Below are 12422 nucleotides of genomic sequence, written 5' to 3'. Positions count from 1 at the left end.
GGGCATCCACTAAGGTGTTGGTGGGTATAGGGAAAAAACCACAAGGGATGGTACAGAACTCCTAGGCTGAAGAGAAAGGGTCAGGAGGCCACTGGAACCTGCATTAGGCAGGTTGGGGGACCTGACAGGTGCTGTGACCCCTGGAAAGCAGCTGGCCAGGGGCCAACTCACATCAAGGGCACTGAGGAAATGAACACCCCAGCCATGCTCTGCTCCGGCCCTCCCAAGTCCCTCTGGGGCTCCGCATTGGCTGAACTCACCTGGAAAGCCACAGGTGAAGGGAGCCCACTGATGCAGCCTGTGTGGGCCAGCCTCCCCAGCAGAGAACAGGTGGAGGATGGAGAGTGGGTCTGGGGGTGCACATAGGAGGAATCCACCATCCGAGGCAGGGCCACCGATCAATTATTCATCTTTCAAACGTGTGTACAGAGCCATCTCCTCGGCACCACACTGGATTCTGAGGACACTGACCTCTCTACAATGGATTTCTAATCTCACAAAGCTTCTTTTCTAGTAGGGGAGATGGGTTTTAATTGTTGTTATTTATTTGGTGGGGTTTGTTTGTTTTGGCCTGTGGATCAGAAATCTCTTCTTCCAAAGAACAGATCCAACAATCTTGAGAAATTGGAATTCCTTTCTCTTTATTTCCAGCCGTGTGGCTTAAGCTTCTACTTTGATTAGAGGGGGGCTGATGTTATCTTAAAGGCAACTGACAGCTTGCATTTTATGAGTTTGCTTTATAAAAGATTAACCAGAAAAATCCTAGTTTGCAAGTCCACATTAACCCAAAGGGACAATGTGATGATATAATTTTTCCATGTTTTTAAAAACATGAAAAGCATATCTGACAACAAAGGGAAAAACAAAGCAAGAGAAGTCTTTTTTTCTCCTTTCAATGTAAACAAGGCAGTATGGGTTTGTTTTCTATGGACAGTGCTGGTTCACCAACAATTGAAGGATTACTAATGAGTATTTTCACTTCTCATTTACAAATGGAATATATTAAGAAATTACTCAGCCACTCTGTGTGTATTTTAATTGAAACCTACTTCTCTGTATGGACGAGCAGAAACTGTTTTTTGCTGTATGCAGGGGCTGGTTGACCTTTTCGGCTTCAGAAGGCCTGAAATGTGGTCAGCACACTCTTTTCATATCAACCACCCATGAAATCTGCTTAAACACACTAACCAAATGGCTTGACTTTTCTCAGAACTCACTGCCTTAGAATTCTCTTCCCTTCTCTTCCCCTCCCCACTCCCCTCTTCCCTTTCCCCTTCCTCTCTCTCTTCCCCCACCTCTTTCTTCAACACCCTCCTCTTCTTTTAAGGAGACAAAAATGTAGCAGGAGATGACACATTTATTAACCCAAATTTTACTCTCTGTTTAAAAATATGAAGCAAACTATATATGCTAGAAAAAAAACATTAGCCCAAATGTGGCAGGCAAAGAGTTCTCATATTCAAACACTAGTAAAAATCAATAAAAACCTGACACTGATAAGTAAATGGACAAAGGCTATAACCATACAATGCATTCAGGCATCATAACTCCTGAATAAACATGGGAGGGGATGGAAGGGTTGTTCAGCCTCATTTACTCATTCATTCATTCATTCATTCATTCATTTGTTAAATAGATATTTACTGAGCACCCAATGTGTGCCAGGCACTACATGAGATTCCCAGGAATCAATAGATGAAAAAAACACAGACCTTATCCTCAATGGGTTCCTATTCTGTTGAGAAAGACCTGAAAACAAGATCCATGGAGCAGGCTGCTGGGGAAACTCTAAGCAGTTAAGAGGCTAAAATGCTTAAGGCAGGAAGAGTGAAAATGTCCAGAGGAGGACTTAGCAGCCATAAAAAAAAGGTGAGAGCTCAAAGAAGAGCCATTTTCAATGACAAAATTAGTAAATATTTTTAATGATAATATTTACTGTTGTAAAGCAAGAGAGTGAATCAGGATGACCCTAACCATGGCTCTTTAATTCTATCTCTGGATTTTCATATTAAGGATATAATCTATCAGGAAAGCTATATGTCATAAGAAGTTTGTGTACCATATAAAAATATCGTTATACACAGTAGCAAAAAGTTGGAGTCATCCTAGAGTGCCCAACGAACACAGAAACATTCAGTGAATTATGATATATCCATTTGCCTGAATACTCTGCATTCATTAGAAATGCTTCTAATATATTAACCGAAATTTTGTAAAGTATGTATACACCAAGTAACAATTACCTGAAAGTATACACAGAAAAAAAAAAAACCATGGGAAGTAATACATTTAAAATGCTAACAGTGATTACATGTGTAGTATTTTTTTCATTTTCCTATGTCCTTCCTGCCCCTGCAATTTTTTAACAGGATGAAAAGTAAAACTTGTATAAAAGGAATAGTTAACAAAGAAAACAAAATCTTACTCATGTCAAGCATCTCTCTACTAGTTTGAATTCAAACAAGGGGAAAAGCAGGGCTGCCAGTCATGATTCCTGGATGGTTGGTCTATCTCTCTAATCACTGTGTAAGTGTAACCAAGTCCGTTAATACCTCTCTAGTTTTGTCTTTGGAAAGTAAGAGAGATGCACTGAATTATCTCTAAAGCTATTGCTGCACCCTAAATCTAAGAACCTTGACAAGCTAGAAGGAATAGTATGTGCTTAAATTCACTGAAATCACAAACGGACACTGAGACACTTGTTCACATAAGTTATGTGCAAAACATCAGAATGAGAAGAGGCAGAATCAGAAAATGTGTGTTGGTCTCATCAGACAATTCTCAGGAAAGATTAAGCAGTGAGCATCTTTTCCCACTGAATTCATTACATCCTCTGGTTCTTGTTTTTATGGAAGTCTCTACGGTAGAACACGCTTTTAAAATAACATCAATTATTTAACATGTGTCAGGCTATTGTTATTCCGCCGTGCAGAGACGGTACCTCTTATGCAGGCTTTGGATTTCCTTAGGCCGACACAAAACTCATCTCTCTAATTTATAGAGCCTCTTGCCTTTTTTATGGGCACTCACAATACAGCACACCTTGAGCCTTTGCAGATGCAGTGTCTCAAATGGAAGATGATCCTGGATAACAGAGTCTACTGCATTTCTTCAGGCTAGGAGGAAGTACAGCACAAGTTGTGTATTTCTTAGGATATCCATGCTTCTGCCTGGAAATACTCTCAATTTCCTTTTCCAATTAGAGAAGTTTTAAACATAGGATTTGTCTTTTCTTAGGAGCCACCACGAAGTCATCTCTTGGACTGAATAAAGGCTGATGGGCTTTGCTTAATCAGAGAAGTTTTCAGCAGTTGGTGAAATGAAATCTGAAATATCTTTCTTTTCATGAGGGACCATGGATGAGTCAATTCCCTCATTTGTAAAATAGGAGGCTTGGGCTTTATGCTTTCCAAGGTCCCTTCTGGCTCCTTACTTCATAGTCTCACTGCAGAGCGTCTAAGCTGTGAAGAGCTGAAAGCTTCCACAAGCTACTGGAAGATGCAGAGATAAGAGTCTATGGGATTCTGGCTCTTGGAAAAGACCTGCAATGGTTGCTTACACTCATGAAAACAGAGAAACAAATGGCAAAATACTCTGGCAGATGTGCAGAGCTTCCATGTACAACTGCTAAAGGTGACAGCCCACACAGTCACTGTGAATCAACAACCTCAACCATATATACCTCCTCTTTTTCTCATAGGAAGGTCCCCAGGGTTCAGAGAATACCGAGATAGGAGAGACAGGAAGAAAAGAAACTAAAAGACCTGAAAGGAAAAAAATGTCCCTGGATAATTTCCCAGATATGAAGGGGGCAGTCAATAACAACTGCATGATGAATCCTCAGAGAGCTTGAGGATTTACTTCTGGTCATGGGCATCTTTGGGAAGGTTACAGGTTCAGTCTTGGGCCCCCTCTCTTCTCCAACTATACTCTCCTTCAGAGTTTCATCCAGTCCTTGGGCTTCATATCATCAGGCTGCTGACAACTCCCCAAATGATCTCAGGTTCATACATCTAACTGCCTAGCTGACAATTCCACTTGGATACTTCATAAGGCATCTCCAGCTTAAAGACATAATGACAACTCTTGATTTACTGCTTTCCACTTCTAAATTTGGGGCTTTCCCAGAAACCTTGGGGTCATTATCAACATCCTCCTTTTCCCTCATCCGTCATAGACAGCTGTAGTTCTGTCTCTGATGGAGATCCACCCATCCATCCGTCTCCATCACCACTGCCACAACTGAGGTTCTAGCCATTGCCACCTCTCTCAGGGGTAACACCAACCACCTCCTGATTACTCTCTTAACTGCTACTCTTGCCCCCTTCCAATCTATTTTCCTTCTATAGAGGGGTCAAAAGTTCTTTTTAAATCATGGTCTGTATTATTCTATTCACCTACTTAAAACTTTTATATGGCTGCCCATTGTGCTTATAATGAAATCTAGGTTCCACCATGGTGTCCTGGCCATGCACAATGGGGTCCCTGCCCTCCTTTCAACCTTATGCACTGCATTCCCACTGGCTGTGATCAGCCTGCCAGCTTTGACCATGGCTTAGAGCCTTTGCTCCACTGTTTCCTCCTTCCCCTTGATGTGGCTGACACTCTTCTTCAAGTTTCAGTGTCCATGTGACTTACTCAGAGAGGCCTTCTCTGATTATCTATCTAAAGGATGCCCCACCTTGACTTCTATCTGTGATAGTGCCCTGTTTCTTTCTTTCTTAGTGCTTATTTAATTACTGTTCTACACTCTATCTAGGTGTAAATGCTAAGGGAGCAGAGGTTATCTTCCTCCCTATGTATTTTACATATACAGAATATGATAGGTGTTCAGTAAATATTTGTTGATTAAGCTAATGAATTAAAGAAGACCATTAGTTATTCATACTTGATGGCCAGTTGTTAGGAAATCAATCTAATTAACCTAATTTGATTTGAGGCACACAGTTTTACTCCCTCCACCTCTGTGTAAGAAAGGGGAAAAAAATGCAGCTTCATTTCTTGGAACCAACTCTTAAAGGAATAAAAGGTCTGTTACTTTTTCAGGGGGACATCTGAACAGTTTCTTTTTCTATGGCTTCTCCCCTAAAAAGTTTTGATTTCATAGGGCATAGAGAATAATTATTATAATTTATGTGAGCTTCTCTCCACATTATAGTCAGTTATATTGTAGCTCGATAACATTTATGTATATCATTAATATGTCAGATTAATTTTCTTGTAAGCTTTATTTAATTACAGTTCAGATAATACAGTTTTCCATTTTTTAATTAGAGGAAAACAATACATCAACTGGATAGGCTGTTATGCAATCATGTAAAATTATTATTATGTAAACAAATAACAAGAGAATAACTAATAGCAATGTTTATGATTCACTTTAAGAGACAAAGGCAGAACACATAATTGCTCTGATTTGTAATTAAAACTACCAAACTATGTATACAAATGAACAAGTACTAGGAGGGAACAGGGGAAAACACCTTGATTTTCCAGCATAGTGGATTTATGCCTGATTCTTTTTAAAATTATTCTTGATGCAATATTAACTGCATAATAAAGTCAGAGGGAACATGAGTTATAAATATGATCACCAGTATGTACATGCAGTTACTATACTGACTAGAAATACATGGGGTTTGTCTGAGAAAATTTGGCTGTGACTATTCCCAATTATTTGGACTGTCTAAAAATTGTGCCCTTCTGTTCAGTGTCTAGTGCTTTAGTGCCTGATTAAATCCTTCACTCAAATATTCCTATTAGGAAACAGTGGCAAGACTGAGCCTCTTTAAAAGTTGTATTTCCTATTTGTTCTCCATGCGGCTATCTGTGTGAATGTGTGTAGGTTAATTAGGGGAAGAAGCAGGGAAAACAATACATTTAAAATAAATAAGTTACAAAGAATAAGATGGATTTGTATGTCTTATGTGGAATCACTCCCAAGATATATTGTTAAATTTATTCTCTTTAAAAAGTAGAAATATTTTAAAAAGTAGAAATATGTACATTATGCTATCATTTGTTAAAAACAAAATGGAACAGGAAAAACAAAAAAGGAGAATACATATTTATATCTATATAGAGAGTTCCATAAGGCATGTATTTGCATAACTACATGTTCTAAATCTGTAATATAAATTGTGTCCTACACACACACACACACACACACACACACACACACACACACACACACACATGTTTTTAAGCAAAGAGGTATCTATAAAGACAGACAGACCTCTCACTGGTAAAGATGGCTGCCTCCAGGAAAGAGAATAAGGGACTAAGGTGTGAGTGAGGTTAACCTTTCACTACATAGTCTTTTACACTGTTTAAAATATTTATCATCAACGTACACTATTTATTCAAAAAGATGATTTAGTCTTTGTTAATGAAGACACAGAGTTGATGGCAAGCAAACCAAAAGAACTGCATTTGAAGTGAATTACATTAAATATTTCATGAGTACAGTTTCTGGCTGCGCCATTGCTCTGTGGGTCCCAGGGACCTGGATTTCGAGGACATGGAGAGGGTGGGGCAGTGCCTAGGATTCCAGGTAGCAGCAGGTGAGGCCATGCTGGGCAAGCAGTGGCTCGTGGCTGGTCTCTGGCTCTGAGTCCAAGACCCGAACCTCCTATTAGGGCAGCCTCCTGCCTGAGGGGCAGGTGGGCTACAGTCTGTTGGAGCCAGTCTGGAAGCAGCGAGGGGCCCTTATCTTTGTCCCGGAAGTCAGCAGGGCAACAGCCACTCCCCTGCAGGAGCCGGGCTGTGGCCAAAGGGCCCTGGTGGGTGAGATTGGTGTCCCCTGAAAACCCTGACAAAAAAGCTGCAGCAAGAAAGGAGTTGGTCCACACAAAACACCCAGAGTCAAGATTTTTCTGTTCTAGTTGGAATGGGATTAAGACAGCAGAATTGAAGGACTGGAGTTCACCTTCTCTCATAAAAACAACAAAATTACAACCAAATGCTGAACAACCTTCAACTACATGGAATGGAAACTTTCAAAAAAATATCCTACTCCAGAAGACAAAGAGGAGGCCACATCAAGAGGTAGGATGGGCGATTACACAATATAAACAACCCCATACCTCCCAGGTGGGAAGCCCACAGACTGGAAAGTGACTGTATTACAGAGACTCACCTATAAGAGTGAGAGTTCTGAGCCCAACATCAAGTTTACACGTCTGAGGATCTGGCATTGGGAGAAAGAGCCCCTGGAGCATCTGGCATTGAAGGCCAGTGGGGCTTGTATTCAGGAGCTCCACAGGACTGGGGGAAATGGAGATCCCATTCTTAAAAGGAGCACAAAGACGTTCATATGCACTGGGTCCCAGGGCAAAGCAAAGTCTCCATAGGAATCTGGGTCAAACCTGACTGCAGTTCTTGGAGGACCTCCTGGGAAAACAGGGGTAAATGTGGCTCGTTTTGGGGGAAGGACATTGGAGGCAAAGTTTTCGGGAATATACATCAATGTGTGTTCCTCTAGAGGTGGCCATTTTGGCAAAATACGGCCCCACCCATCAGCACTGAGAAGGCCCAGGCCAAATAATCCAGGTGGGATCACAGTCCCACCCATCAGTAAACAGGCTGCCTAAAGACCCCCCAGGCAAACAGCCACCTCTAATCTCACCCAGAGTCAAAGCCCCACCCACCAAAGGATAGGAATCAGCCCCACCTACCTGTTGGCACGCACCAGTCCCTCCCATCACAAAGCCTGCAGCAAGCCATACCAACTTTAGCCACAAGGGGGGTAGACACCAGAAGTAAGAGAGGCTATAACTCTAATGTCTGTAAAATGGAGACCACATCAAAAACTTATAAAAAAGAAAAGTCAGGAGTTCCCGTCGTGGCGCAGTGGTTAACGAATCCGACTAGGAACCATGAGGTTGTGGGTTCGATCCCTGCCCTTGCTCAGTGGGTTAACGATCCGGCGTTGCCGTGAGCTGTGGTGTAGGTTGCAGACATGGCTCAGATCCCACGTTGCTGTGGCTCTGGCGTCGGCCGGTGGCTACAGCTCTGATTCAACCCCTAGCCTGGGAACCTCCCTATGCCACGGGAGCGGCCCAAGAAATAGCAACAATAACAACAACAACAACAAAAAAGACAAAAAGACCAAAAAAAAAAAAAAAAAAAAAAAAAAGAAAAGTCAGAGAACTATAACTCAGATAAGAGAGAAAGAAAAAACCCCAGAAAAACAGCTAAGTGATCAAGAATTCTCAGCCTCTAAGAAAAAGACTTTAGACTGTTGATGCTGAAGATGATGCAAGACAGGAGAAATAAACTGGAGGCAAAGATGGATAACTCACAGGAAACACTGAGCAAAGAAATACAAAATTTAAAACTTAAGCAAGCAGAGATGAAAAATACAATAACTGAAGTAAAAAATTCATTAGAAGCAGTTAACAGCAGAATACAGGAGGCAGAAGAACAAATAAGTGAGATGGAGGACAGACTAGTGGAAATTACTGATGTGGAACGGAAAAGAGAAAAAAGATTGAAAAGAAATGAAGAAAGTCTCAGAGAATTCTGGGACAATGTTAAATGCACCAACATCCATATTATAGGGGTACTAGAAGGAGAAGAGAGAGAGAAAGGGACAGAAAAAATATTCCAAGAGATAATAGCCGAAAACATCCCTAACATGGGAAAGGAACCACTCACTCAAATCCTGGAAGCATGACAAGTACCATATAAAATAAACCCAAGAAAGAACACCCTGAGACACATATTAATCAAACTGACCAAAATTAAAGACAAAGAAAAAATATTGAAAGCAGCTAGGGAAAGAAACAAATAACATACAAGGGAACCACAATAAGGTTATCAGCAGAAATGCTGCAGACCAAAAGGGAGTGGCACAGTATACTTAACATGATGAAAGGAAAAACCTCCAACCAAGATTACTTGACACAGAAAGGCTCTCATTCAGATTTGAAGGAGAAATCAAAAGCTTTGCAGATAAGCAAAAGCTAAGAGAATTCAGCAACACTAAAGAAGCTTTACAACAAATACTAAAGGAACTTCTCTAGACAGAAAAGAAAAGGCCACAACTAGAAACATAAATATCACAAATGACAAGACTCACTAGTAAAGGCATATATACAATAAAGGTAGGAAATCATCCATGCATAAATATGCTACCAAAATCAGAAATCATGAGAAGGGGGTACAAATGCAGGACACTGGAGATGCACTTGCAATTAAGCGACCAACAACTTAAAACAATCTCATATGTATATAGACTCTTATATCAAAACTTCCAGGTAACTGCAAAGCAAAAATCTACAATTGATACACACACAAATAAGAAAAATCAACTCAAATGCAACACTAAAGATGGTCATCAAACCACAAGAGGAGAGAACAAGAGAAGAAGGGAAGAAAAAAGAGCAGCAAAAACATATCCAAAACAGTTGTTAAAATGGCAATAAGAACATACATATCAATAATTACCTCAAATTTAAATGGACTAAATGCCCCAACCAAAAGACACAGACTGGCTGAATGGATACAAAAACAAGATCCATATATATGCAGTCTTCAAGAGACCCCCTTCATTTCTAGGGACACATACAAATTGAAAGTGAGAGGATGGAAGAAAGTATTCCATGCAAATGGGAGTCAAAAGAAGGCTGGAATAGCAATGCTCATATTATACAAAATAGACCTTAAAATGAAGAATTTTTTTTCTTTGCCATTTCCTGAGCCACTCCCACAGCATATGGAGGTTCCCAGGCTAGGGGTCTAATCAGAGCTGTAGCCACCGCCCTATGCCAGAGCCACAGCAACACAGGATCTGAACCGCATCTGCAACCTACACCACAGCTCATGGCAACGCTGGATACTCAACCCACTGAGCAAGGCCAGGGATCGAACCCACAACCTCATGGTTCCCAGTTGGATTCGTCAACCACTGAGCCACGACAGGAACTCCAAAATGAGGAATATTTTAAGAAACAAGGAAGAACATTACATAATGATCAAAGGATCAATCCAAGAAGAAGATATACCAATTGTAAATGTATATGCACCCAACATGGCATCACCTCAATGTATAAGGCAACTGCTAACAACCTTAAAAGGAGAAATTGACAATTACAATAATAGCAGGGGACATTAACACCCCACTTACAGTAATGGACAGATCATCCAGACAGAAAATCAACAAAGAAACACAGGCCTCAAATGAAGCATTAGACAAGATGGACCTAAGATATTTATAGGACATGCCATCCAAAAGCAGCAAAATACACATTATTCTCAAGTGCACATGGAATATTCTCCAAGATTGATCACATTCTGGGCCACAAATCAAGCCTCAGTAACTTTAAGAAAATTGAAATCATATCAAGCATCTTTTCTGACCACAACACTATATGACTGGAAATCAACAACAAGAAAAACAACTGCAAAAAAACACAAACATGTGGAGACTAAACAATATGATACTAAACAACCAATGGATCACTGAAGAAATCAAAGAGCAAATTAAAAAATACCTAGAAGCAAATGACAACAAAGAGGCAACACTCCAAAACCTATGGGTTTGCAGCAAAAGCAGTTCTAAGAGGGAAGTTTATAGCAATGAAAGCCCACCTCAGGAAACAAGAAAAACCTCAAATAAACAACCTAACTTTACATCTCAAGCAGCTAGAGAGAGAAGAAGAGACAAGACCTAAAGTTAGAAGAAGGAAAGAAATCATAAAGATCAGAGCAGAAATAAATGAACTAGAAAAGAAGAAAACCATAGAAAAGATCAATGAAACTAAAAGCTGGTTCTAAGAAGAGATCAAAAGAAAAATTTTTTTGGTCTTTATTTTTAGGGCTGCACTGGCAGCATATGGAGGTTCCCAGGCTAGAGGGTCTAATCTGAGCTGTTGCTACCAACCTATGCCAGAGCCACAGCAACACCAGATCCGAGCCACGTCTACCACCTACACCACAGCTCATGGCAGTGCCGGATCCTTAACCCACTGAGCAAAGCCAGGGATCCAACCTGCAAACTCATGGTTCCTAGTCGGATTCATTTCCACTGCGCCACAATGGAAATTCTCAAGATCAACAAAACTGATAAACCCTTGGCCAGACTCATCAAGAAAAAAATAGAGAGGACTCAAATCAATAAAATTAGAAATGAAAAAGGAGGAGTTACAATGGACATCACAGAAATGCAAAAGGTCATAAGAGACTACTACATGCAACTATATGCCAATAGAACAGAAAACCTAGAAGAAATGGACAAGTTCTTAGAAAAGTACAATCTTCCAAGACTAAACAAAGATGCAATAGAAAAGATGAATGGACCAATCACAAGTATCGAAATTGAAACTGTGATTAAAAAACTTCCAACAGACAAAAGTCCAGGACCAGATGGTGAATTCTATCAAACATTTAGAGAAGAGCTATCCTTCTGAAACTATTCCAAAAAATTGCAGAGGAAGGGATACTCCCAAACTCATTTTATGAGGCCACCATCACCCCGATACCAAAACCAGACAAAGATACCACAAAAGAAGAAAATTACAGGCCAATTTCACTGATGAACATCGATGCAGAAATCCTCAACAAAATACTAGCAAACCAAATCCAACAATACATCAAAAGGATTGTACATCATGATCAAGTGGGATTTATCCCAGGGATGCAAGGGTTATTCAATATCCACAAATCCATCAGTGTGACACACCACATTAACAAACTGAAGAATAAAAACCATTTATGATCCTCTCAATAGATGCAAAAAAACCCTTTAACAAAATCCAACACCCATTTCCGATAAAAAACCCTTCAGAAAGTGGGCATGGAGGGAACCTACCTCAACATAATAAAGGCCATATATGACAAACCCAGAGCGAGTATCATTCTCAATGGTGAAAAGCCAAAAGAATTCCTGCTGAGATTAGGAACAAGACAAGGATGTCTGCTCCCACCACCACTATTCAACATAGTTTTAGAAGTCCCAGCCACAGCAATCAGAGGAGAAAAAGAAATTAAAGGAATCCAAATTGGAAAGGAAGAAGTAAAAGGATCACTATTTGCAGATGACATGATTCTATACCTAGAAAATCCTAAAGACTCTACCAGAAAACTGTTAGAGCTCATCCAAGAATTTGGCAAAGTCACAAGATACAAATTTAATACACAGAAATAGACTGCATTTCTATGTACTAATAATGAAAGAGCAGAAAGAGAAATTAGGGAAGCAATCCCGTTTACCATTGCATCCAAAAGAATAAAATACCTAGGAGTAAACCTACCTAAAGAGACAAAAGACCTGTACTCTGAAAACTATAAGACACTGATGAAAGAAGTCAGAGATGACACAAATAGATGGAAAGACATACCATGCTCTTGGATTGTATACTACATAAGGCAATCTACACTTTCAATGCAATCCCTATCAAATTACCAAGGTCATTTTTCAT

This window comes from Sus scrofa, chromosome 13, assembly GCF_000003025.6.
Source record: "Sus scrofa isolate TJ Tabasco breed Duroc chromosome 13, Sscrofa11.1, whole genome shotgun sequence".
NCBI lineage: Eukaryota > Metazoa > Chordata > Mammalia > Artiodactyla > Suidae > Sus > Sus scrofa.
This window is presented reverse-complemented; position numbering follows the sequence as displayed.